General features: G+C 38.4%; 1 protein-coding gene across 4 annotated transcripts in view; it reads right to left on the bottom strand.

Annotated features, from left to right (window-relative positions):
* The window catches only part of LOC109034428 (monocarboxylate transporter 14), a 78,358-nt gene that overhangs the window by 39,951 nt on the left and 11,389 nt on the right, over window positions 1–27,018 (bottom strand). The window contains exon 1 of one of the 4 annotated variants that reach the window (XM_019047558.2): window positions 15,202–16,282. The exons of 2 other annotated variants lie outside the window; for them this stretch is intronic. The gene's annotated coding sequence lies outside the window, so the exon portion shown is untranslated. Of the gene's footprint in view, window positions 1–12,815; window positions 12,969–15,201; window positions 16,283–27,018 lie in introns of those variants that run through there. One more of the 4 variants, XM_019047560.2, reaches the window with a different exon arrangement.

The raw sequence follows: 27,018 nt of genomic DNA, 5'->3' as shown, positions 1-27,018 counted from the left end.
TTGATACCTTGCCTTGAATTTTGAATATTTTCAACACTGTACAGGGTGTCTAGTTTCTTTTATTTTATTTTGGGAAATCCTGATTTTTGACTGCTATATCCTGATTTCATAATTTTTCCAAATCCTGATTTATTGCGGAGGGATATTAAAATTTCTGCATAAGCTTATGCGAAAGCAGAACTATAGAATTTCGGACGGCCGACTTTTCTCGAATCCTGATTTTACTACCGATTTTTCCTCAAATCCTGATTGACCTCAAATCCTGGGAAAATCGGGAAAATCCCGATGCTAGACACCCTGCACTGGAAAAAAAAACACAATGGATGTAGAGTCCAGACTCTTGAAACCATTGACAAGAAAAAGGACTCTTGATTCAATCAGATTAAAGCTTAAATCAAAAGGAAATCCGCTCAAATTAAGAGGCTTGGTTCTTGATTTTAGCTTAAGTAAATCTGATTGAATCAAGAGTATTTTTTCTTGTCTATGTTTTTAAGAGTCTGGACTCTAGATCCAATGTGGTTTTTTTTCCAGTGTGCTGTAAAAGGTACAATAGGAGACGAGGAACGAAGAAAATGGAGGAATCAACACAATTTCCGATTTCCAAGAAATAACCAGGATCACAGATCAAGAAAATGAAAGCTGATGGCCGTAAAAGGCGATGAACATTGTAAGTGGTTCAACGTTAATTTTCTGGGCCTCCATGCGATGCATCGGATGCACTTGACCTGATTGCTCAGTATGAATGGTATATCCGTTCCAATCATTGAATTCAGCACAAAAAGCACCCACTTTTTATTCGAGTTCTAAAGACTTGGGAAACGACTCACGGAAAGTTTCCTGATCAAATTAACGACTCAATTTTGAGAAATGAACGACTTTCGTAAGTTCGCCAGTTCACGATGTCCTTAAACCACCGCAATCCACCCCCTAATCATTCTCTCAACCTTCTTATCCGATCAACCTTTTCGGAATTGGACCGCATTTAGCAGAAAGGAACCAAGCCACATCAGCCACTGTTCAATTCAATTGAGCAATTTAATTTTGTATATGAAAATGGATATGCGAATTTTTGTGCGACTTTGAGTGAATTTTCTGAATAGAACGAAGCAAATTCTTCAAAATTTTCAAAAGAATCTGTACAAACGTACTCTTGAAAAAATTAAATTGCCCAGTTAAATTTGACAGTGGCTGATGTGACGTGGTCAATCGCCCGTCATTCTTAAATAAGTTAAGGTAAGTCGTAACAAAGTAAGATTACTGAAAAGTGATATTAGATAAAATTTGTTTACTTGAGTTTATAAACATTAAACTTTGAAGTTAAAAAAATTAATTAGTTTTAGTAAGTTAAAAAATAAAAGATTTAGTGCCATTCTTGTTAACGCGGTCCAATTTGAACTGAACTCTTGATTTGCCTCATCGAAAGTGAGGCATCTAAAGGGGGAGCAAAGTACGTTTTCCTGGTGAGCACCCCAACGCTAGGATTCTTGCGTAACCTGGGGCACAACAGTAAAATGGACTTTTCTCTCTCCGCTTCAAGATGCCTTAAGTCTCAGGCGGGTCAATAACAAATGGTAAAATATTGCGTATTAATGGCTGAATATCGTACATTTATAAGGAAAAATAATAAAATCTGTCTGAACGACGAGTTTTAAAGTGCGTGCTGTTATCTGATATGAAACCCATCAAAATTACGAGAATATGAAGGAAAGCCTATAATGATCACTTTGAACCTGCTTTCGACTATCAAAGACGAATATTTGCAAAAAATAATCTCGCGCATCATTGATGAGAAAAAGATGCGGAGAAAAGCACGTGTACCTACTGACGCGACGAATGGTATCACCCATCGTGTGTTTCAACTTTCAAAGGACGATCTCTGCTTGATATTACCTATTGGACGTGGGAACTTGATACTTGGACCACTGATTTTTCATAACCTATTCATGATGCAACCGTCAACGCGAAGCAGTTCTAAGACACGCTCAGCAGATTTTTTGATGACTTTTAAAAATTAGAAGACAATCAGATGACACTCTACAACAATTATAAAATGCGGAATTTTCTTCAAGTGAATTTTGCTAGGTACTTAATTCACAAGTACTTCTCACAGCAGCAGAAAAAAGGATGATTACACTGAAAAAAACACCTAAATTTTTTATAAGTTGAGGTGATTTTTTCCGTTGAGGCGATCATTCTCTTACAGCATTGGAATACACAGAAATAGCACGAATTCATAGTTATTACGGAACTCAATCGAGAGCATTCGATTAAAATCGACAAACACCACTCTAATCATATACAGTCTCCGTTATAAAATGAAAACAAAAATTATAATATTGAGAAGTACAAAAATTATTTGAGCTATACTCAAACTGCCCTCAGCGAGAACCTAACAATTGATCAACTACGTTACCGACTAAAGCTGTGACTGTATGGGAGTAGGTTGTAAGGAAATTCTTCTAACTCGACCATCACGAGAGAACTTCCGAATCATCGATGCAAACACGTGAAATATCTGATTACAATAATCAGAAATTGAAAACCATTGTTACATCAACAAAGCGCACATCTTCTGAGACTGCCGCTGAGCTGTCAGAGGGTCAAAAACATAAAAAAAAAACTATATATTTCAGCTCTCGTTACGAACATCGCCAATCCAAAAGAACCGCTCTAATTGGGTAATTCGCTCGTTGAGGCAATCAAATTCACACGCTAGAATCGCATACAACACATACAGCCGGTACTTTTTCCTCAAGGCCAAACAATCGATAGATGAAAGTCAAGCTCAGCAGGATTGTCAGATTTAGCGCGAGATGACCACCTTTGTTAGGCAAAATCGTTAGTATTCATCAGATTTGACAATTTTCAAAGGTATACTTAAGTACAGGGGAGGGACATTGCAATTCAATCCTTCCGCAGCGTGAAGTGGAGATACACAAAATCAAACCACGAACTGCTTTTACCGTCGAATTAAATATTTAGGTCAAGTCCACCCCATCATGCCGATTTGCCAAGTGGTGAAGTGAAAGATATCCCTTTCCATAAGAAACCAACAAAAGTCGAAAGCTGTTAGGGTGACTCTATGGCTCTTTCGATGGTCGATCGAGCAATGGCGATACTTTCTATAATTTATAGCATGTTTTTAAAAAATCTCAAACGTAAAATCGCACGTTGAAGTGCGTAGGTATGCGTATATAAGATTTGACTGAAAAACACTTACTTTAAAATAAATTCGAAAGCACGTCTCGAGTGAGAATCGCAAATTAAAGGACGAAAAAATTTGCGGTGACCCCTCCCCTCGGGAAGTACTTTTGGAGTTCTTTCGAAATTTTTCGGCCGACCGAGCATTTTCACCCCTGCACTTAAGTTTCAAATCGATTGGAGGGATTTACCATCTATACAATAACTTTTGTTTATAGATTACATCACACACTTATAGCCCCCCTCCCCATCAATAATTTGGGGAGGGAGGGGACTAAAACCGGAGAGATTAAATTTCACAGATGTGCTTCTCCTCTTCTTCCTCCTCCTATACGTCAATTCTTAAATTTTCAGACTGCACGTGTCTTGAGCCTTAAGCCAGGTTCAACTTGACCTCTCCCCCTCCCCCAATCTTCAGGCACCTCTAGAATCCTGTTCCCTCGGGCGTATGACGTAACTTACGGACGTCCCCAGACATGCGCTGCCTAAAATTTTTATGGAGCTCTTTTTTATTTTTTAATGTTTAAAGGACACTGTTATCCAGTGCACTATCGCGAGCTTTTTTCCCCGAACGTCGCGCCAGCTTCTGGCGGCACACAGTGGATCGGGTCAATTAGAGAGATCGGACACGAAATTTTTTACTAAAACTGCCCATTCTGACATTTATTTCGTCATATTTCAAAACTGAAGGGGTACTTCTGGAAGAAAATTTCACGAGAAAACCAATGGAGCCACTTTCAGAACCTCAAAGTTTCGTGTAAACGGAATTATCAGCGTTAAAAGTTTCCAAATTTTGTCCAGCCTCTCCTATTGACTCGATCCACCGTGCGGCAGTCGATCCAACTAGCCGGGGCGCGAAAATTCCGGTCTAGCGGCAACCCTGAGGCCACGCGGGGCGCTAAGTCGGGTAATTGATCCCGACCCGAGGCTACGAGAGCTTTGATCGATCCCAAAGTCAAAAGTGCGACTTTGAAAGTTCACTTTCGACGGCAGCGCTCGAGGCTGGGCCACGACAACGGCTGAACTTGCATTAGTCGCGCGTTACACAACTTACAACTTGCGGGTATTGGTCGCCGCCCCGATTATAAATGGATGAGGGGGCCTATCCAATTGACTCCACGGAATCGATAAGATAATTCGATTATGCACGGGGACACCAGCAAAAGCTCCCTGCTCGGCTATTAATACCGAATTATCAGAGTCCCCAAGTCCAACGACGTCACTGTACACATGACATGACAGTTGCTCAAGTTAATATTTTCTCGTTAAATAGAGCTTTTTCGATCCTTATCCTTTCTCCGATCCTTGCACCGAAAATTGACCGACTGAGCTAAAAAAAATTACTGATAATTTCAAGTGTGTTTTATGACCTGTGATCAGTGGCGAGGCGTGAATGATCGATTATCGATTTTCCCCCATTTGGAGCTATGGTAAAGAATCGATTATTAAGATGTTCGTTGCGATCACCCTTACCGTCCTTTTCCATAGCTCGAAATGGCAGATCAGTCGATATATCGCAAAGCACGCCACGCCACTGCCTGTGCTGGGAAAAATGATGATAGATTTCACCAAGTTATCGACTAATTTTCGTGCCCACCAAGAGATATGGTCGGAAGTAACATCTTCAGCTGCTTTAGGACTTAGGAGTCACCAAGGTGGAACCTCACCGGCTGATTGCGCGTTGCCGTGCCGGTATTCGATGGGCAGTGGCGTGGTGTGTTTCGCGATATATCGATTGATCTGCCATTCAAACCTATGGAAAAGGATCGATACACAGGGTGTCCGCAACGAGCACCTTAAAACTGATCTTTTACCGTAACTTCAAATGGGGAAATACAGATAATTAATCGATCATTCACACCTCGCCACTTTCGATGGGCCGCCCTTCATGGAAACTCACAAAGTTTTGGAACTCACGTTAGGCACCACTTTGGACCGAATTTCCCCCTCATTAAAAAAAGATATGGTTGAATTGGCCGGATTTCTGTTGCGGCTACAGACACATATGATAAGACAATACAAGAAATTGGGTTGATTAATCGATGAAAAAAAACAACAGAATTTAAAGTTGAGTTATACAAGCACCGCAATTAATAAACAAATTTTGAGCTTAAAAAAGAATTGCAAGCGCTTATACAAGAAACCTCGAAGCGAAAGTATAGTTAGGATGGCTCTTACTGGTATTCTCTTGTACCGGTTCATGTCCGGATGCCACTTATCTTGATGAAAACTCACGGAAGAAATGAGTTCAAGGTTTCCGTTATGATCATTAAGAAAAATCATACAATTACAGTGGTTCAAGTCATTAGAGTTATTCCTTGCCCTGGGAACGACTATACATATAATATCATAACTTCTCCAGCGGGTCGATTGTTAAATCGTTATCGAGTGAACTTCGATTAATCGATCGTCACTATCTCGGCAATGCTATTTATGGATCGAGGCCATTCGATAACGATTCAACCATCTATTTGCTGGAGAAGTCTTCCCTACTTTTTCCGAAGAGAAAACGCCGAGAGGGGATCTCAAAAGACGAGGACTAGTTCCTATATCTACGGAGACTGGCGAATGGGAATGGCAAATTTTAAAACCATCTAGTGCGACACGCACAAAAAGAAAAGAGAAAGAAGAAAAGAAGAAGAAAAAAAAGAAACGACGCTCCAGACCAAATATCGAAATGTGAAGGACGTCGAGTGGGCAAAGACAAAAAAAAGTTACCCATGAGGATTTCAGTAAGTCTATCGATTGCAATGAAAAGTAAATTCAAAGATTTGAAAATTCACCTTGATAATACTTTCTTAGGGAGTGAAGTAGAACTCAAAATAATGGACATTCTTTGATTTCACGGCTACACTGCCCTCGATTCAACAACATGAAACTGCGACATTGAATTTACAGATGCGGCCCACACTACTACACACACAAGGCACACGAGGATGAAGAAAAACATGAAAATTAGGTAAATCAAATACACAATTAAGAAGAGTGCTGCGATATGACCAAGCATTAGTAAAACGTTTTCTCATGAACACTGAAGTTTGAAAATAGTTCTACAGATTTTAATGCACGCATGTTCATAACATAACTAGGTTAGGGTTCAGAACTCTGCACTCAGCACCGCAGCTTCATCAAAGGTTTCCATGCAAGACATTGCCTTATCGACTAGGTTATGTTTTCAACGAGTTCATTCGCACTTTCATTCCTTCTAATATTTCTCAGCTGTTGGTCAAACATGGAGTCTTCGAAATAGATTATTGAATTTTCTCCTTCGCCACACGCTGGCCAATGGCCATACGCTACAGATATCCCCCTTTCAGTACACTCCATAAACTTAATAAACAACACTTTTCTCCGAGATAGTTTGCAGATAAGAAAGTAATTTTACCACATTTTACATCAATTTCTGAATCATTATTCATCATTAATTTACTTCTTGAATAAATGTTAAAAGCTTAGATTTTTTACTCTGAATTGCACAAAAAGGATTAGAAGTTTTATATACGGGGGGAAGATCACGTGTCAACTTTAGGTATCCTTTAAAATTAGCGGTTAAATATTTTACAAATTCAAAAAACAAGACAACAGAGCAAATAGGAACACAATCACAGCCTCGACTAAATAGCTAATTTCTGAGCCGGCAAGCCGCGAAACCATAGAAAGACTCAACAAAAATTTTGATCGGACATGCTTTGCAGATATGTAAATGAACGCCGAACTACACACACGGAATGACCCTAAGCCTGCCTTAACCTTTTAAATCTTTCAAAGGTGGAACGACGAGAACCCTAAATCCCTTTGCCGCGCAAGAAAGGACTTACACAATACAGATAGTAGTTAAGAATTGAAAACACGTAAATTGAACCACGGCTGGAGCGATCAAACAATAACACGATAAAAATACAGCAATGAGAACTAATTTGCTAGTGAAAACTTTCAGGTGTCCTGAAGTGCGTGTATTGCGGTTACGGACACTTTGAAAGGTTGAGAATATTGAAAAAAATTACTTCTTCTCACTTACAAGCACGACCAATTTATTAAACACGGACGCGTTTCATCCGTCCATGACGGCATCTTCACGTCCTTCCGTTTTTAATCAACTCGACGTCCACGTGAGGAAAAACATACGTTAGTTATAAAATGTTAACGAAGTTCGTGTGCGGGATTTCCTGTATTTCATTCATCCCAGACAGGTATTTTTTTCTCTCTTTTTTTTGCGGAGGGGAGGGGGGGGGGAAGGAGGTCTTTTAGAAATTTCTTCTTCGCCCCTTCGGAAGAGGTGAATTTTCTTGACAAAACGTCAAAAAGAGAGCGGCACTTGGTATCCCGAATGTTTACACGCCATGTGCCAATCCGCAGACATTAGCGACGAAGCAACCATTTCCAAACGAATCGTTTTGGCGCTGTCTGAGAAGTTGAACGTGCCAAATATTACTTATGCCGCCCAGCTTGGGTATGAACGAACAGCTCGAACGGGTCAAGTCCAAGATCAAATTTATGAATGTTGCAATCAATGTACTGTGCTAATTATTCGATTCACATTCCACGCAAAGGTATGAAAGCTAAAAGACACTGCGCACACTATCCTCAACGTTCGGGAAACCGCCATTTCGGGAAGGCCATCATCAATATGGTATACTTTAAAATGTTCAAGCAAACGCGAATAAATTTCACCTCCTTCGGTACTGGGTGATAGCGCTGGTCATTACATCGCATTGCGCGATGGTTGATACAAATCGTTGCCTCCCTCGCGGAAGATCGTAACTGCATATCAATGTTTCCAAATCATGCGAAAATCAGAACAAAATTCGACACATATTGCACAGGTGCATTTCTTTAAAAATTGAATTTTTTAGGTCAATTTCGCAACCTCGGAATAATACCGTATACAGTTAGAATAATATGCGTTCCTTTATCCCGGAGACGACGATATGAAAAAACAAAATCAATTAAATTAGTCAAAAGAGGGGTCTCTACACTTTCAGCATCAACGGAGATATCGCCATCAAAGCGTGTGCATTGTGATTAATATCACCCATCGCAATGCTGTATATAACTTTGATTTCTTCCAGCTTTTAAATGGACCGAGTTAAACAGAAAGGAACCAAGCCACGTCGGGATTGAACCGAGAAAAAGAGGTTTAAAGTTTGGCTCCTGCATAAGACTCAATGTAAAAGATGAACTTCACGTTCAATTTCAGCAAAATTTGCCCAAACAAAAACTTTAAATTTCTGGCGACAGATAGTAGAGAAGTGGTTGAGTTCAAAACCTCTCATAACCCAATTTTTTCCAAAATGTGGGTTGGTTCCTTTCTGCTTAACTCAGTTCAAATGTACTTTTGGAGGTCAACGCTCAGATTAGCCTAATGATGACTGATAATCAAAGTATATTGAGCGATTGTTTTAGTGATCATAACCCGATTTCCGAGAACTCGCCTTTCAAAACGCTCACCCCGACATTCATCAGTCACCATAGAGGCGAATTTTATATTGATTTTTTGCTCAACACATTTTCCTTATCACTCATCATTAGGCGAGACGTGGCGTTGACCTCCGACTTTAATTTTTTCTTCCCCGATTACATATTGCTTAGATCTTTGATGCGTCGTCTTTTGCCAGTCTATAAATGCTTCAACCATCAAAATGCGATATAATATGACTACAGTAACTGATCTATTTAATAATACTTATCTGAATTGAATGAAAGTTGAGCCACGAAGTCAACAGGGGTGCGGTAACCGACAGCAAATTAGAAGAAAAAAACCATCGCAACGCTGAACTAATTTCTTTTTTTTATGTTGCAAGCTTCCGCTGCGGGCTAATCTAATGGATTGGATTCAGGTGTTTTCCACTTTCGCTTTATCGCATTGCATAAGATCTACATTTTTATGTGCTTTCTTCTTTTTCGCATATTAACGTTATCAAGAAGAGGGTATTAGGTAACTTTATGTAATAAAATAAAAGTACACGAAGCCGACAAAGGTAGAAGATTTACAACAAAGTTCATACCTATCGCAAATGAGCGGAAAAAACCTATACATACTTGTGTTCGAAAATAAACATGGTCCCAGATTCTGGAGCGGCAAAATTAAAAATCATTTATCAATTCGGATTATGAACGATTAACCTCTTAATAAATCTTAAACTGAATGAGGAGATGAAGAGTCATGACAGCATCGACAAAAATCCCTCCGTAAGATTACTGATACGGAATCCATTAAAAAGCACTATTACCTACGGGGTACCCGATGAAGTTTGCTGGAAATTTTTCAAAACAAGACAGGCTTGCTGTAATTAGTTGTTTTCTATCTAATCCCTCATAATTTTCGATAACTACAAATGGTAAAATTGCCATCAAACCGAAAAGCTTTTACGGTTGACCACGTGTGTGGTCAGGAATAGCAATAAAATCTACATCTTACGGCTGTTAATTTTTTAAAAAAGCTTAATCTATTTAGCATTAATTAGCTTCATTTTTTCCCTTAGTACTAGCTACCAGACAGAACTTTCAGAGACGTATGAATGAGAAAAAACTGTATGACGTACAACATTTGACGGACGGTTGGCGCGAATTCAAAACTCGAAACCTAATCAAAAATGGATTCACTCCATGAAACTACGGTCCTTCGCTCTCGATTTATTTCTTCCTATGTTACATGAACTTGAATGCTGCAAGGGTGCATTATACATACTTAAATCAAAATGCAAGCATCTCATACAAGACTCATATACCTAGGGAGGGTAGGAACGGGCTCAATTCTACTCAAAAAATGCACCGCTGCACTAAACATTGCGGGCTCATCGACTGTCTTCTAAACGAAACAAAGCCCACTTACATGTAGAATAGCTCCTGCTGATATACAAGGGAAAACTCTTTCAGAAATCACCTGCTAAAACAGTGGCAAACGAGACTGCAACACTGAAAAAAAGTCTCTTGGATTTAAAGTCCAGACTCTATGGAAAAATTCAACAGGAAAAAATACTCTTGATTCAAGCGGATTTTTACTTAAATCGAGACCCAAGGCCTCAATTTAAGCGGATTCCTTTGGATTCAAGATAAAATTCGATTAAATCAAGAGTTTTTTTCTTATCAAATTATTTAGAAGTCTCGACTCGGGATCCAAAAGAGACTTTTTTCCAGTGAATATATTTTCGCCGAGATGTATACTTCACAAAAGCGAAATGTTCATTTTATTTCTCATTTCAACTCGATAAATTCACGTTCGAGCAAAAAATAAAAAAAATCCATTTCGATCCTAAAACCCACCACATTTGAATATGAACTGAGAAATGGACAAAGGGAAAGAAAAGCCTCTTGTGTTGCACATCACAGAAAAGTGAGCAAAAGAAGGTTGATTGATTAGAAATCAAAAAAAAGTAGACAGGGAGGAGGAGAGGGACTAAAGACTCTAAAATAGAAACTAACATTAAGTAACGAAGACCTAGATTTCAGGAACGGAAAAACTAACGTAAATCATCGGACTTTAGCGATGGGATAAGCTCGCTGTCGAGCCGTCATAAGATTGGAAATAGGAATTAGATAATCCGACCACATAATTTCTTTACACTTGCGGACAGATAAAAAACCGAGAAAATGTGGGATCAATCAGTCGATAACCTCAGTTTTGCGGAAAAATATGTTAATTCATTATATAATTACAGGCTTGTAGGTTAGGTTTCGCGGAACGATATTATTCCATTCGTAATGTTCTGCTAGAACGTCTTCTTCGGAGAAAGATAGGGCGAGATAATCAATTAAAAGAACATAGATCTTAGGTTTCTAACTTTAGAAATTTACCGCGGTGGCAGTTCTCACGTGGGAACATGATGACATTTGCCGATAACTTTAAGATTTTGTAACGATACCCTGGAAAAACTCAATGATAACCGGATCGGTCGAGACGATCAAACTTAGGGAAAGAAAATTCCTTTAATCATACAACAGGATTTGTTCTGGATTGGAAGCTGCAACTATTCTGCGCTGCTAAGGGGGAACGCCGTATGAACATTCGAGAGTTGTCAAATCTCCTTAGATAAAATGTTCATTTTTGAAGAAAGTTATGAGTATTCTCCCTTGAAATTTTCAGGAACTTTAGGGGAAATTGCGGAAAAAATTATCTAAAAAATTGTAAGGAAAATATTCAAAAGCTTGCCAGGAAATTCGTGTTTTATCAAAGGAAATTTGGCAACGCCTTAAGGCTCATACGGCGTTTTTCAATAATACGGCAGTATTACCCGTCATTACCTCATAGGCTACGCTAGGAATATAGGAGAATTTGTACGATATCTAATGAAGATTACGATACGAGAAATCTCAACCTGTGCTATGTGAGCATTGCGACCGAAAAATCACTCAATACCTACGACATTGAAAACTCTGACATGAGAAGAAAGAACACAATGAGATACCACGAAGATTAATGATTATAAAACATTGTAATCCCGTTACGGAACACAGCAAAAACGACGAGGACTAAGAAGAGGAGCCCTTTAACATAATAATAAGCGTGATTCTAACATTCAAGTGGTTGTCGTTAAAACTTAGAGAGCTTTTGAGGTTTCCTTAGCAATAAAAATGTCAATATCATACGGTTTTGGCGAAGCTTTATTACAGGCTCTTCGAGATTCTTTGAAATTGTTGGCACGAAGTTATTTTAATATTAACACTTCATCGCTATCTAAACTTTCGCTGAACTAACTTATGTTAGTTGACGAACTGCACGTCAAAAATTAAAGTGTTTATTTTAGTCTGTAAGTTTTGGGGAGATCAGTAAGAGTGCACTGAACAAAAGGTAATAAACTCGATTATAGTATTCTCAGAATCTTGTAACTTCTACAAAATATACTCCTACGAAATATATGCACGGTAATGAGATTCATACGATATTTCTTCCTTTAAATTAAACATTTTTAGGTAGAAAAGCAATAATTATTTTCTTTTCACAATCAGTGCATATTTCGTCGTTTTCCCCACGAAAGAACGCAACTACATTTCAATGTTGCCAAATTTCTCCACGCAAATGACGATTTCAACCGTAAATTCTTATATAGGAATTTCAAACTGAAAATTATCCGAGTTCAAGCGAGAATCAGACAAAATTGGACAAAAATTGCTTATATATATATTTTCTTGTAAAAAATCGAAATGTTTGAGTTGATTTTGCAACCATGGAATAGAGTTAGGTTCCTTCATCCGGAAAGCGACGATTTTAGATAAATATGAGGATTTACGATGCTTAGAACACACTGGGAAAAAAACACATTGGATCTAGAGTCCAGACTCTAGAAAACATTGACAAGAAAAGGGAATCTTGATTCAATCAGATTTAAGCTTAAATCAAAAGGAAAACCGCTCAAATTAAGAGGCTTGGTTCTTGATTAAAGCTTAAATCTGATTGAAACAAGAATATTTTTTCTTGTCCATATTTTTAAGAGTCTGGTCTCTGGATCCAATGTGTTTTTTTCCAGTGCACTGAATTGACGCTGCTTCCCTTATTCTGTTAGGTGCGGTCTACTCACACTCTCGCTTTGACTTATTTCAAAACTTTAAAATCATTTAAGGTTATATCCTGGAAAATCGAAGATTCTAGCACGACATCATATGTATTCAAGATTTACCTCGCGGTTAAATGCTTCCCGGGTTGTTTCACTGGAACTCCGCCGGATTTGTTACCTCTCTACACGATACTCGACGACTCGTTTCGCCTTTAGAAGTGAGGATCGATTGTTACCTGCACCGAACAACTTGATAACAAAAGCACTCCAATCCTTGCCCACACTCTCAGCGACTGATACACAAAAGCACTTAGCACTTTACATGCTCACTTACATCCACATCTAATTGAGAAAGAAAAAGAAAAAGAAGAAAAAACAACGAGACAACACGATGACAAGAGGACGACTCGACGGATCGAAGAGGCCTCAGAAGTCAGTCTTGTCAAGTTATCAACGAAAATAACCATATCATTACAATCACAACATTCTTCCTATTTATAATTTTCCTATTTCAGGTAAATATTCCCAAAATAAAGTTCATTATGGACCGACAAGGTAGCTGCTGTGGAACCGATGAGAAATATTTCGCTGACCTTCAATCGTTAATATTTCTCGGTTCTCAGATGCAACTAATTTCGGTGAGAAGAAAGCTCCAAAATTAGATGCATTTGAAATAAGAAGAATGCCTGATAAAAATGAAAGAGGAGGTAAACATGATTTCTGATCAGCCACCCCGTGCCATCGTGCTCAGCCGTTCAACGAAACTTCCAAAGATATTTCCATAAAGTTTCAAAGAAGATCGCAAAAAAAAAGCCAATAAACCAGAAAAAAGGGTAAAAAACAAAAAATAATAATGAAAAGGTAAAAAACAAAAAATACTGAAGAAAAGGTAAAAAACAAAAAATAATGAAGAAAAGGTAAAAAACAAAAAATAATAAAGAAAAGGTAAAAAACAAAAAATAATGAAGAAAAGGTAAAAAATAAAAAATAATAAAAAAAGGTAAAAAACAAAAAATAATAAAAAAGGTAAAAAACCAAAAATAATAAAAAAGGTGAAAAACAAAAAATAATAAATAAATAAAAAAAAGGTACGGCAAAATGTGAACAAAGAGCGCAAACTCCAGTTAGGACTGATTGCCGACCGACTGAAGGTATTGCTTCCGATGCGCGGGAAACCTTCATCCCATCACGAGCCTTTCTCTGGATAATTATAATCCTCTTTGCAAATGGAGAGTTGAAAGAGTCAATTGAAGCCTCATACAATACTCGATTGTTAATGAAGCCATGCACAGGCGCGACATTTAGACGTTATCTCTTTGTAAGTGGTGGTACAGCATGCTGAAACGATTGTGTCATGACATATTGATTACCATGCTCCCGTGCAACGCAAAAACGCCGTAAACGCCATTTTAAATTTTTTGGAGACAATGTATCATAGCAGAAAAACTTGCGTACCTCGAGACAATGTTTTTGCAGAATTCTTTTGCAATTACCATCAAAAACTTAACCTGAAAATTTGAGGAGCATGGGTAATACAGTCTTTATTTTATAAAATGTTAAAGTCCAAAAACCGAGGGAAAATCTTGATGGATTTACTGCGTTCTTGCTTAGCAAGACAGCATGGGGATGAAGGTGAGCGGTGGGGGATAGAAGTTTTAACGAGTATATAAAAGGGCGAAGTGGCACAGGATCGTTAAATTATTTAAAATCTTTCTTTGCTATTTTATTTATTAGCCCTTGTCCACACGAGCGCAGTTTGAGCGAATTAGTTCCACGAACTGAGCTTTCGTGGAATAAGTTATGGTTGAGTTAAAATAAGTTCCTGGAACAAGTTCGCTTGAACTGTGCTCCGGTGGACAAAGCCTTACAAGGACTTCATTTTAATTGTTTTTCTTTTGTTCGAAACCTCATTTTTTTTACTTTCGAGGTATACTGCCGTGCTAAGGAAAAACGCAGTATGAGCCTTCAGGCGTTGCCAAATCTCCCTCGATAAATCACGAATTTTTGGGTAAATTTGTAAATATTTTTCTGCGAATTTTCCGGAGGGTTTCGCTGATACTTTCATATAAAGTACATCAGAATTTCAAGGAAAAATATTCATAAAGTTCTGCAAAAATAAATATTTGAGGACTTATCTGTAACAATAGCGGATGTGAAAAATTACCTTTTTGAAACACATTCAAAAAACTGTTTTGGCATCAAGAAAATGTTGAGAAAATACTTGAGATGTGATCTTCGAGATCTGTACATTATGCCAGAGCCTGACATATTAAATTTTTGTGTGAGCAAAACAGTTTTTTAAGCGTGTTTTGAAAAGGTAATTTTTCACATCCGCTATTGTTACAGATAAGTCCTCATTTCCTGAGAGGCAATTTGGCAACATTCCATCTTCACATTTAGATCATACGGCGTTTTTCTTTAGCACGGCAGTATGAATGAAGGGAGTGATAAAAGAGGCAAAATACCGGGTAGCAACATTCAAAATGAGTTAATACGAAGGTCCTATTACCTTTTCATTACGGCAGCTAGTAATTCCAGGGACGAGACTCGGAGAGGTAAAAACTTATTTCGGCGGTATGCGACAACACAGATGAGATTCCGAACAATGGAAAATTGAGCAAGGCGATATGATTCACGATTCGAAGTAAATCTAATTAAACTGATATGAAAAACCGTACAAAGATTTTGACACTGGCGCGAAGAGGTATTCTGATATTGGTCTGAGCTAAGAAATCACAGGAACTTAAAATTACAACGGTTCATGCTCATAAAGTCAACAGTTTCAAATGATTCTCGAAAATACCGAGGCACTGGCACTGCCCGCGCAGCATGACAAGCACAGCGGCACATGAATCTTCCGATTCGACAGAACTGCTTGAAGTCATCATTTTTCCCGAAAAAAGTGTGTGAACCTTGTTTTTAGGATATTCGAAAAATGATTTTGTGAGGACAAGAAAACGGAATTTTTTCGTTTAGGGCACGTTCTAAAACTTAGGTTATAACAGTTCGATAAACTTTGTCAATTTGGAGCAGGAAAAACATATGCGTTCAGCACGTTTCAAGACACGACGAAAAACCGGCGCTCTGCGAAAGCGACAATTTTCGACCGAAAATATGCGTTGAAGATTTCAGGGCCGACGATGTTCGGCCGGATCGGAAAAGGCTGAAAGCTTAACGCAACTTTGATGGGAGAAAAAATGGTTTTCAGTCAAAGGCAGCCTTTTTTCATGATTCGATGGCTATTAACACTGAAAGGCTGTATCGAGGAGATTGTTGCCGGTGGTAATTATTGAGATCGACTGCGTTGTAAAATTTCAAACAGTCGGGGAAACTTTCGATCCGGTTACTTTTTTAAGGGGTGAAAAGAGGCAGGAACAACGGCACAATTTCTCGCGCGCCGAAAATGACATTTGGAGACGCGACTCGAGAGTGTGGAGGATACACAGCGGCGGCGAGTAAAAAATGCACGGGGAAGACTGCAAGGGCCTCGTGAGTTGATCGACGACTGCAAGGCGAGTGCATGCGGCGGGTTCGGATAAAAAATTAACAACAAAATATGGCAGCGCGCGGGGAGATAAGAAGATGGGCTACTACTGCTACCGATGCTGCCTCCACCGAGTATTTACAAAAGCCACACATGAATCGCCCCGCGCCGCCCGGGCGGGGTCGGGAGAAAGTGGTGGGTGAGGAGGAGGGGGGGGGGGGAGCAAAGGCGATAAGAATTAAGTCTTGAATGCCAAATATTAGCTCGGCGACTCTCAGCGCCCGCCGGGTATGCAACACGCGCGACTCTCGGCTCGGACTCGGTATCAGTCAATTAATTAAACTGATAAAGATGTACGAATCGAGTCTCGTGTGGGGTTGCCGGCTCCCGATAAAATTCGCCCACTGTGGTGTTGCTGTTGAGTGTTGAGCGAGACCGGTAGGACGTGAAGAGATCTCGTTTGCGATAAGGTCTCGATACACGATCAAATTCTCGAACCAATTACCATCAAAGTGTCGGGAGTCATCAGATCATTACTTTGCTAAATTTTAAAATGATTTGGCAGAAATGTTTCGTGCGGCAGGAAATGACGGATGACGGCACTCCATTCTGATCAAAATTTGACGGCCCGTCCAATTTTGATCAAAGAGGACTGTTGTATGGTGACCATCAGTCATCAACTGGTCTACTTAGATCAGAATTGGTTCGGAATTTGAGCGTGTATCCAGACCTTTAAAGGCACTCGTGTCATTGCCGTTGAGGTCGTGTACCGTTGTCGGTATTATATCAATGGCTAAAGTCGAAAAATGCGTAACTCCTGCACGCGAAACACTTGCAGCGTTTAAAAATCTCCGAAATGTTACAATGGATAAAGGCACGTTTCGACTTCACCCATCGATGCGTAACATGCACCGTTGGCGTATTTTGTAGTAAACTTAAGAATTGTAAAAGTAAGTATATGTGGGTAAATTCTGTTTAGACCGAAATAAGCTTTGATGGATTATAGCCTATGTTGGTTTACTGTTCGTTAAGTAAATGAGAACAAAAAGTCTAAACTTCATGTACGAAGAAAGTGCAAAGCTGTTCCAAAATCGGAGCCTGTATCCACAGAGTGTCTCCTAACATATCGGGAATTCGCTGCCTTATTGCATTAAAACCAAATTTTAAAACAAGCATGCATGCTCGGCAACATAAATTATTAAAATATTCTTCTTTGATACTTACAAAAAATGTAGAGAATTACAGTCGAACAAAAGAGAAGGAGGAAGCACATACCTGGAACATAAGAGAAAAATTGATCTTAATAAATTGGCTTCATAAAGGCACTGTTTCTAGAAGCAAACATGATGAATAGATGGAATTAAATTAGCTAACGAGACTAAAATTTATGATACGGGCGGCACTGACCAAGCAATAAACGTAGACAACATCAAAGAGACTCGAAGAACATCGTTGATTCTGGATGTACATGAGTTCGGTTTTGCTAAAAAGCAACTCTCATAACAACTCTTCAGGTTGAGGTCATGACACCGTGACAACTAATTTTATTATGGGTTGGCCAAATTCCGGAGTCGGTCAAATTCAAGATAGGGTTGTATCCGGAGTAAGGAATCAAAAATTACGTAAACATCAAATTTAAAATAGAAATAATTGTGTAAACAATTCTGGCCAGTGCGGACTCGAATTTTTGAGCAAAATTAAATGAATAATTATCGAGTTACATGGGCATTATTTGCTATTCCTGGCCTCTGGTACATTTCGTTCAAGTGCTCGTGAGATTACATAAAAATAACTCTCCTCTTTGTAGTTTTAGCTCAAATGGACGTATTTCTGTCAAACGGAACTAAGCGCCAATTTGAGTTCCTTTGGCGGATTTTAGAATCCCGGATAGTGCGTTCTGTCAAACGGAACTAAGCGCCATGGAAAAGCATTGCGAGTATAGGACGGAACGAGCATCGCGTTCCGCAACACCCGCCAACCCAAACCCCCCTCTACCTTCCTCCCCCGATGGCGCTTAGTTCCGTTTGAAAGAAATACGCCCAAATTAAACATAGCTATGCAACCAAGTCGCAAAAACCATCGCAATTTCTGTTAAAAAAAATAACCTATCTCATTTAAAAAAAGAAAGAAAAAAAATGTTAATACGTCTGCGGGCCTTCGGAAATCATACTTTCAAAGGTTGAAAATTGTCCAAAGTTCACCGTGAAATGGAAATAAATTAATCTGACAACGGGGGAATGAAGGTGCGGCAAACTAAGCTCCGTCACTCAAAAAAGTCGTGGCTGCCATCAATGCACAACGAAAAAAAAGATGGTAATGATAATGAATGTTCCTGCCGGATTTAATTTTTCGATTTTTTAATCGGTCTTATCTGGGATTAGTAGATTTATAGCTTTAATTGAAATCATTACTGCTCTTGAACGGCGGCGCGCAATAAAGTACTGTTCAGCCACAAAGATAAATTCAACGTGAGGGTTCGATACATTGTAATCGTAATCTCCGTTGTTTAATCGTACTTTTGGAAGTATTTGGTAGTAGCACTTAATCACCCATGTGTCAGAAAGGTTAAGTAGATATTTAAATTCCGTGTCCTCTGTTTAGCATTTGCAATAAGTATGATTCAAACTAACGTAAACTACGGTAGAGTTCACCATTATGCTGAATACCAAGACGACAATAAAAATCAAATCGCAAATTGTTCACTGTTTCCGGAACAGAATGGACACAAAAAATTGGAGACGTTGCTTAACCTTGACTGGAACAAAGTGCCAGATTTAAGTAAAAGTACTCTTGAAATTTCCACCGAGAATATTTTTCCTGGTAACAAAATGAGATGCTTACATCGATAAGAAAGTAGCTTACATCACGAGGAAAGTCGCTTGATTGTATTAAATAGAAACCTGCTTACTTCAAGAGATTTTATTTTTGATTCAAAGAACATCTTCTTGACGACAAATTCAAGAAATACCTTTTTTCGCTTTAAGATGAAGTTAAATTTTTCCCGGCGCGGCGTAACATGTTGACGAATTTTCTTTCGTATAAATAAAGTTTTTACTTGGTTGACCTATAATTGAACTTGAATTTGAACAAAATCAGCTTGACATATAATTTATGCAATTCGCGAATCAGAACAGGAGGGACGGAGAAAGAGATGATTTTGAACAACATCGCTAGATTTGCAGCTATCTTTCATGCACAGAAGGGCACTGTTATCTTTCAACCGACAGACTAACCGTATTATCACTTTAATGGTTTAAACTCACGCGAGAACAGCCACAAATTTGTCTTAAGCGATGAATATGGTATTAATAGCCCTAAGAGAATAAGATACAAGTAGAGTAGCGGTTAGTCAAACGACCATGGCTTCGACAAAAGTTTGAGACTCAAAATGAGAGGAGCCTTCGATGGGGAGGTATGCGAGATGTAGATAACAAGATTTCAAATAAGGTTATCGTTTACGCTGGGCTAAAAAACTGCACGTTTGTTACAGAACTCATTTCCAGCAGGCTGAGAAAAGTGTTTTCAGTCCAAAAATCCTGATATTTTACAAAAATTGCCTTGTATTGCTGATGTTTCTGTTTCCCTGCCTCGTGCAACCCCCCAAAAATAGATGCATCAGAAAATCTTTCCTCTGTTAGATCTGCAGACTGAAAATCCTCATTTTGTCTGATTGTCACGATTTTCCTGAAAATCCAGACTTTTTCAGGATGACCCAAAATCTCTCTTTATTTCTGGTTCACTAGGATATTTTAGATGATTGCCACCCATAGACACTTTGAAATTATGACTAAAAATGCGCGATAAGAACCTGATTATCAAATTACGATTTGTTTTAAGAAAGAGGGTTGATTTTAAATTATCTTTTGCCAGTGCAGCATCTTAACGAATAATGCATTATTATTATTATATACTTAGTTAGCTAATTAATTACGCCGATCAGCAATTAGGCTATATTTACGGCGGAGTCCAGATATTGACCTTAAATTTTGAGATTTCCTTCTTTAGAGAGCTTTAACATTTCGGTAATGTATATAGTATAATGTATGCACTAAATAATGTCAGAATAAACTATAAACTGATATTTTTGGAACTCACGCGGTAAGGGCTATTGTGCTGAACTATGTACTGTATACCTACTATGAAGTACTGTAGCACTGTACTGTCGACGAAGGCAAACAGAACATAGAGAATTTTTTTTTTATTTTTTGTATATCTTAACAGTCCCATAAGTACTTGAAGTCCCACATGAAATCCCACGCTGATGCTTCGGTGCTTTGGTCAATTTATTCAAATGAAAACTTTTAATTAGAAACTTTCCCGCCTCTTCACTCTGCGGTCGTAGCCTACTTAACTTTCGCCCCTCTACCTACACCGCTCCTTTTTTCCCTCTTATATCATTTCATAAACTCAAGGGGTTGACGAGGGTGGGTATCATCCGCTTTCATCAATCCTCCCTTCCCCAGCTTCTGCAGCCGTCAGTGGCTGTGTAAAAAATGTAGGCGTCTTCGAGAGAAGAGCAGAGAAAGTTTTAAAAAGTGATCCAAGAGCTCGGAGACTCTTACTGAGGAGCTATAATTAGCCGGAAATAAAAAATTAACTATTCTTGATTCTTTAAAGAATACAATTTCCATTGCACAACTTTGCAACAGCGCAAAGCCTCCGCGAGAGGAAAGAGCTCTTGACCTCGAATTTCCCGACATTTTCGAAATCTACGTGGAGAAAAAAGAGAGGATACATGGAGACAGAGAAAAACTTACAATTCATTCTAGCAAAAAAATGTACTTATCCTAAGTCTATGCTTTATTGCGTGGCGCGCAAAATAGACGTATACTTTTCTTCATCGTGCCGAAAATTTATGTAAGCCCATTACACGAAATAAACAACGATAAAAAGAGGCGACCTTTGAAACCGCCCCCTTTTAAATGCTTTTTAGGCTATTGTTTCATTTTATGTTCTGTAAAGGACCTCTGATGAAATTTCGGGTTCATGTATATACGTACTAAAAGACCCCGTGTAATAAACTGGCCTCATTCCTTTGATTTACATAGATACGGGCCGTTCCCTTCTGTCCGATTCATTAGTCACAATGCTCGCTCCTAATTTCATGAGAAAAATAGTGGAACAAGCTCTACAGCCTCTTTTCCATCACAGTTTCGTAAATTGTGTGTTCTTGTTATCAATTGGATATTTTACAAAACTACCCTCGGAGCAACGCACGACGACTTACAAATTTTTGGCGCAACCGCATTATGTTGGAGAAAAAATTACCCATATATAAAGAATGATGAGAACCTTCCTTTGTATGCGAGGTATCGCCTGTGCATACATTTTAGGCGTTCACCAAAAAATTGCCTGACTCGTGTATTGCCAATCTTGAGTTCAAAATCAATTTCTCTCGATGGTCATCTTACATTATTGTTTTTAGTGGGGAAAAGGCCGACCATAATGGTAAGAGGGCGCTTATACGAGTCTCTTTTTAACAAACTTGCAATGACACTACATTTCGTCCAGCGACCAAAAAAAAAATAAAAATAAATGCAGCAGCGTGGAAACACCGAAGAATCGCAGCCCCCCCCCCCCCCTATTATTTCCGACCAGAACGCACACTGGGAAAATAAAACACATTGGATCTAGAGTCCAGACTCTTGAAAACATTAACAAGAAAAAATACTCTTGATTCAATCAGATTTTTGCTTAAATCAAAAGGAAATCAGCTCAAATTAAGAGGCTTGGTTCTTTGATTTAAGCAAAAATCCGATTGAATCTAGCGTATTTTTTCTTGTCGATGTTTTTAAGAGTCTGGACTCTAGATTCATTTTTTTTTTTTTTTCCAGTGTTCAAAAGACGAGTAAGCAATGTCAAACACAGCAGGGTCGAAATAGTTATCGTTGGGAACCTGTCAAAATTAAGTCAAATCCAACGGTTCGAAAAAAAACGGAAAAGGAAAGAGAGCCCTACGAATCAAGACATAAAACTAACTTCCGCTAGCATAACGCGCAAAGTACTGAGCAAAAGTGCTGAAAAACGGTAGTTATGCAATTAAAAATACATGCCGGACCTAATAAAACTCGGGCCTTCCAGTTTCTCTACGTGCTCGTTCTAGGGCAACAAAAAGCTTTTTCCATACGTTAGCTTTGGCGCCCGCTGGGAAGTTTTTCTTTCTCCATTCCCTGGACGTTTTCATTATTCAGGAGTGCTGCTGTGTTACTGCTGATACTGACTGTCCTTCCAGAGGAATTACCAACTGTTACAACTTGACGCAGTTTTTTTTCCCTCGAAAATATATCATATGGTCGAATCCTACAAAATAAACCGAGGGCTGAATAAGCATCGCTGACTGAAGGAGGGGATGCTCCCCTTGACCGCTATGCAGCCCGACTCCCAACAAAAACATCACACTGAAAAAAAAATCTCGGTGTATTTACTAAGAAAAGGGTAAAATTACCAAGAATTCATGGGTCTATTTGATCCCAGTTTTTTCTTGGTAAAATTACCATTTATGAAATTGGTAATTTTACCGAGAAATTTCGGTAAAATTATTGAACTTTCTCGGTAATTTTACTGGACCTTGGTAAAAACGCCAATATGTTTTATCGACTGTGGTAGAATTACCGAGATAAAATGGCAAAGTTGCCGGGAATTGATTACTAATAAAAGTGGTATTCTTACCTGAAAAAAACAGTAAAAATACCGGTTATTAGGTAAGCTTACCGGTCTGTCTTGGTAAAATTACAAATAATTGGTAAAAAAAAGTGAGATGGTAAAGGTACCAACGGACCTTCGTAAAAATGCCGAGAATTTTTTTTCAGTGTGCTGACTGAAGGAGGGGATGCTTCCCTTGACCGCTATGCAGCCCGACTCCCAACAAAAACATCAGCGCCGTCTAAGGTGCGCTATGCTGCCGTTCAAAGAAAAAACACCGTATCTCCATTCAACATTTCTTCAATTTTTTTCTGACAAAATGTTGTATTACAAAAAACCTAACGAATATTCATCCTTACTTTTTTGATACAACTCCGCAATACCATTTGGAACTAAAAATGAAGAAATGAAGCCTTTTGGCATTTTAATTTTCTTGTGTAGAAAAGTACATACTGAAAAAAACACAACATTTTGAGTGGAGTTACGGCGTTTCTGCTGTGGATTGCAGTTTAGTGCCAATTCTCGCGAGGTGACATCACAGTTTTCCTTCCATGCAACTCTGTTTCAAATAATAATTGATTATCTACCTAGGTGAGAAATATCGAGTATTCTACACGCATTTAATTAGGCGAATCCTACTTTTGCCAACCTTCAAGAATAAAGAATAAAAGAATAAAATCAAGAAAAAAATACAACATTTTCCGGGGAGTTACGGCGTTTCTGCTGTGGATGGCAGTATAGTGCCAATTCTCGCGAGGTGACATCACAGTTTTCCTTCCATGCAACTCTGTTTCAAATAATAATTGATTCTACCTAGGTGAGAAATATCGAGTATTCTACGCGCATTTAATTAGGCGAATCCTACTTTTGCCAACCTTCAAGAATAAAGAATAAAAGAATAAAATCAAGAAAAAAATACAGCATTTTCCGGGGAGTTACGGCGTTTCTGCTGTGGATTGCAGTTTAGTGCCAATTCTCGCGAGGTGACATCACAGTTTTCCTTCCATGCAACTCTGTTTCAAATAATAATTGATTATCTACCTAGGTGAGAAATATCGAGTATTCTACACGCATTTAATTAGGCGAATCCTACTTTTGCCAACCTTCAAGAATAAAGAATAAAAGAATAAAATCAAGAAAAAAATACAACATTTTCCGGGGAGTTACGGCGTTTCTGCTGTGGATGGCAGTATAGTGCCAATTCTCGCGAGGTGACATCACAGTTTTCCTTCCATGCAACTCTGTTTCAAATAATAATTGATTCTACCTAGGTGAGAAATATCGAGTATTCTACACGCATTTAATTAGGCGAATCCTACTTTTGCCAACCTTCAAGAATAAAGAATAAAAGAATAAAATCAAGAAAAAAATACAACATTTTCCGGGGAGTTACGGCGTTTCTGCTGTGGATGGCAGTATAGTGCCAATTCTCGCGAGGTGACATCACAGTTTTCCTTCCATGCAACTCTGTTTCAAATAATAATTGATTCTACCTAGGTGAGAAATATCGAGTATTCTACACGCATTTAATTAGGCGAATCCTACTTTTGCCAACCTTCAAGAATAAAGAATAAAAGAATAAAATCAAGAAAAAAATACAGCATTTTCCGGGGAGTTACGGCGTTTCTGCTGTGGATTGCAGTATAGTGCCAATTCTCGCGAGGTGACATCACAGTTTTCCTTCCATGCAACTCTGTTTCAAATAATAATTGATTATCTACCTAGGTGAGAAATATCGAGTATTCTACACGCATTTAATTAGGCGAATCCTACTTTTGCCAACCTTCAAGAATAAAGAATAAAAGAATAAAATCAAGAAAAAAATACAACATTTTCCGGGGAGTTACGGCGTTTCTGCTGTGGATGGCAGTATAGTGCCAATTCTCGCGAGGTGACATCACAGTTTTCCTTCCATGCAACTCTGTTTCAAATAATAATTGATTATCTACCTAGGTGAGAAATATCGAGTATTCTACGCGCATTTAATTAGGCGAATCCTACTTTTGCCAACCTTCAAGAATAAAGAATAAAAGAATAAAATCAAGAAAAAAATACAACATTTTCCGGGGAGTTACGGCGTTTCTGCTGTGGATGGCAGTATAGTGCCAATTCTCGCGAGGTGACATCACAGTTTTCCTTCCATGCAACTCTGTTTCAAATAATAATTGATTCTACCTAGGTGAGAAATATCGAGTATTCTACGCGCATTTAATTAGGCGAATCCTACTTTTGCCAATCTTCAAGAATAAAGAATAAAAGAATAAAATCAAGAAAAAAATACAACATTTTCCGGGGAGTTACGGCGTTTCTGCTGTGGATGGCAGTATAGTGCCAATTCTCGCGAGGTGACATCACAGTTTTCCTTCCATGCAACTCTGTTTCAAATAATAATTGATTATCTACCTAGGTGAGAAATATCGAGTATTCTACACGCATTTAATTAGGCGAATCCTACTTTTGCCAACCTTCAAGAATAAAGAATAAAAGAATAAAATCAAGAAAAAAATACAACATTTTCCGGGGAGTTACGGCGTTTCTGCTGTGGATGGCAGTATAGTGCCAATTCTCGCGAGGTGACATCACAGTTTTCCTTCCATGCAACTCTGTTTCAAATAATAATTGATTATCTACCTAGGTGAGAAATATCGAGTATTCTACACGCATTTAATTAGGCGAATCCTACTTTTGCCAACCTTCAAGAATAAAGAATAAAAGAATAAAATCAAGAAAAAAATACAACATTTTCCGGGGAGTTACGGCGTTTCTGCTGTGGATGGCAGTATAGTGCCAATTCTCGCGAGGTGACATCACAGTTTTCCTTCCATGCAACTCTGTTTCAAATAATAATTGATTCTACCTAGGTGAGAAATATCGAGTATTCTACACGCATTTAATTAGGCGAATCCTACTTTTGCCAACCTTCAAGAATCGTCGCGCGAAAAAAAAAAAGAAGAAAAAAAATACTTAAATAAGAGATAATTCAAAAATTTGCAGACAGCAGGCTAATCTAGAGCTTTATTACCTTTCTAAATCCGGAAAATCATGGAAATCGGCTCAACAGGTCTCTTAAAATAACTTGGACGAGTCGTGAAAGAAGGCAGAGCCACTAGTAATGCGGAGATGATTATCCTTAAACGAATTACATTCTGCATGTTTAACATAGAATTGACCGTAATTCACATTAATGAATAAATAACCCATACAAGGAGATAAATTAGATTAATATTTATGAATAGGTTTTACCAGATTCGCTCAAAAGAAGATTAGTAGAAAGTCGAATAGGCACCTGAATTAATGGGCGATCTGGGACTGGTACAGAACTTCAGGAGGAAAGCGTGTCCACGAAAAATGCCGTATGAGCGTTCGAATGTTCCCTACAGTTTCTTCCAATAAAATATTCATACTAGGCGAAAGGTATATGAATGTTTTATTCTGACATTTTTCGACACTTTAGATTGACTTGCGAATAAGATTCTCTGAATCTTTGGGGGGAAAATGTTCAAAATTTTCCTCCAAATTATCGTTTTTCATCGAAGGAAATTTGGCAAAATCTGTAATTTCATACGGCATTTTTCTTCAGCATGGCAGAATACAGGGCACTCAAGGGAGTCCCGCGTCGTATGCAAGACCAGTAGACGGCATTTTGCAATAAGGAACTACTATTTCAGGTTCAGTGATAAAAGCACATATCTGCACGAGGAATCTAATACTACAGATTATGTTCCTAAAATATGAGCCAGGATTGAGCCATGAGTAAACTGCCAACAGGGTGCATATAGCGCCATAAAGCTCAAAGAGGCTGAAAATGAAAAGAATTACACTACATAGCCGCAATTTTCATAATTTACTTTGTTATTCCAGCTTCTGCTCCAGTTGATAAAGGTCATATGGATTGCATTTTGCAAAATGGAACCACTAGCATTGCAATGATGCTAAGATTGTGCAACTTCATCCTTTGCAATAAAATTGCGGAAATCGTGAAAAACTATGGAAGTTAGATGGTAATTTTTGTCTTAATTTCACAGTTTTTAGCGAGTTACATAGAAACTATTAATGGACAATCGGGGTTTTCCTCCAAGACAAAAGAAGTTGCACAATCTTAGCAACATTGCAATACTAGTGGTTCCTTTTTGCTAAATGCAATCCATATGTGTAGCTATACCTAAAACGCCCCAGTTTTGTTATCTTGCTGTGTTTAGC

This window comes from Bemisia tabaci, chromosome 6 (genome assembly GCF_918797505.1).
Source record: "Bemisia tabaci chromosome 6, PGI_BMITA_v3".
NCBI classification, from domain to species: Eukaryota; Metazoa; Arthropoda; class Insecta; order Hemiptera; family Aleyrodidae; genus Bemisia; species Bemisia tabaci.
This window is presented reverse-complemented; position numbering and strand designations above follow the sequence as displayed.